The sequence below is a fragment of the Mastomys coucha genome, chromosome X (assembly GCF_008632895.1).
Source record: "Mastomys coucha isolate ucsf_1 chromosome X, UCSF_Mcou_1, whole genome shotgun sequence".
In the NCBI taxonomy this organism is placed as follows: domain Eukaryota; kingdom Metazoa; phylum Chordata; class Mammalia; order Rodentia; family Muridae; genus Mastomys; species Mastomys coucha.
The window spans coordinates 135,573,136-135,574,366 of NC_045030.1; positions in this window are offsets into that span (position 1 = coordinate 135,573,136).

Sequence of the window (1,231 nt, forward strand, 5' to 3'; positions counted from 1 at the left end):
TGTGTGTGTGTGTATGTGTGTGTGTGATGTACAAGCTAAAGGGCAATCAACCCAAGCACAAAATGAGGACACATCTATCTCTCAATTCTTCCTGCCTGTTTCCTTAGAAACAAATCTATCAAATTCTGGAGAACCCTGTTCAAGAGGGAATTGCTCCAAAGATAGTTAATTCCCAAGTGTTGTTTTGAAAGCAGATGCAGATGAGTCCATGAAAGCGCCAAGTTGTTTCCTGATTTGAAGCAATAAGTAAAAAAGAAAATATTTTAATTTTCATCATAGGAGGCAGTATAACTAAGAGCTCAGATGGTCCAAATAATGAGGCTAGATCTCGGATCCAAACACCTGTGGCCTGTCTGCTTGTCTCTAGCCAGCCCCTAACAGCAGAGTCTGAACACCTCTCTACAGCCCGATCTTTCGCACCTCATCAGTCATGATGCAAAGAGCCACAGGTCATATGAGTCTCTGAGCAAGAGGGAGCATGGTGTGAAGTTAGCTGGTCATGCTGTGAATTTAGACAGATCTGCTCTAGCAACATACCCTGGTACTTAATTAAAGCTGCTCTCCCTGCTTCTCTCTTTCCCTCCTTTCCTTCCTCTCCCCTCTTTCCACTCCCTCTTTCTCTCCTCCCCCTCCTTCACTTGCATCCAGGTTTGAGATGATTTAGCATGTCATTACTTAGTACATGATTGCTACTATGAGGTTTGTCCTTTAGGAACAGGTTTAAAGAAAGTTCCCAGTGTAACTTTGGAAACAGCTTGCTTTCCCTCCATAGCTCTCAGAAGAGGAGCTAAGCATGAGACTCAGAAGTAGCATACTTCCGACCTTGTGCAAGGCCCTGATTTCAGCTCCTAGTAGGAGAGATTGTTTAATTCACTGCAGGAGGCGATACTATTATTTAATTAATCTCCCTTAGTACTTTCAAGTGAATGAAAGTCTGTTTCCTCGTCTGACTCTACTGCTGCAGGCAGCCATGAAGTTAGGTTCTTGAGTCCTTGAGGAGCGGCTGATAGCTTTATCCTTCCTTGGAAGAGGGAAGAAACGGAGCCCCACATTCATAGCCTGCAAGCACTGTAGCAGGTTAGGAGAGGGGACTTTTCTAAAGCTGTGGAGGATGCAGTCAACTGCTCTCAGAATCCTCCAGGGGTTCCCATGTGAGTTTCCTAAAAGCACTTTCAGCATATTGATTTCTAACAGCACTCCGATCCAGAAAAAGAGCAACTACAAACTGCCA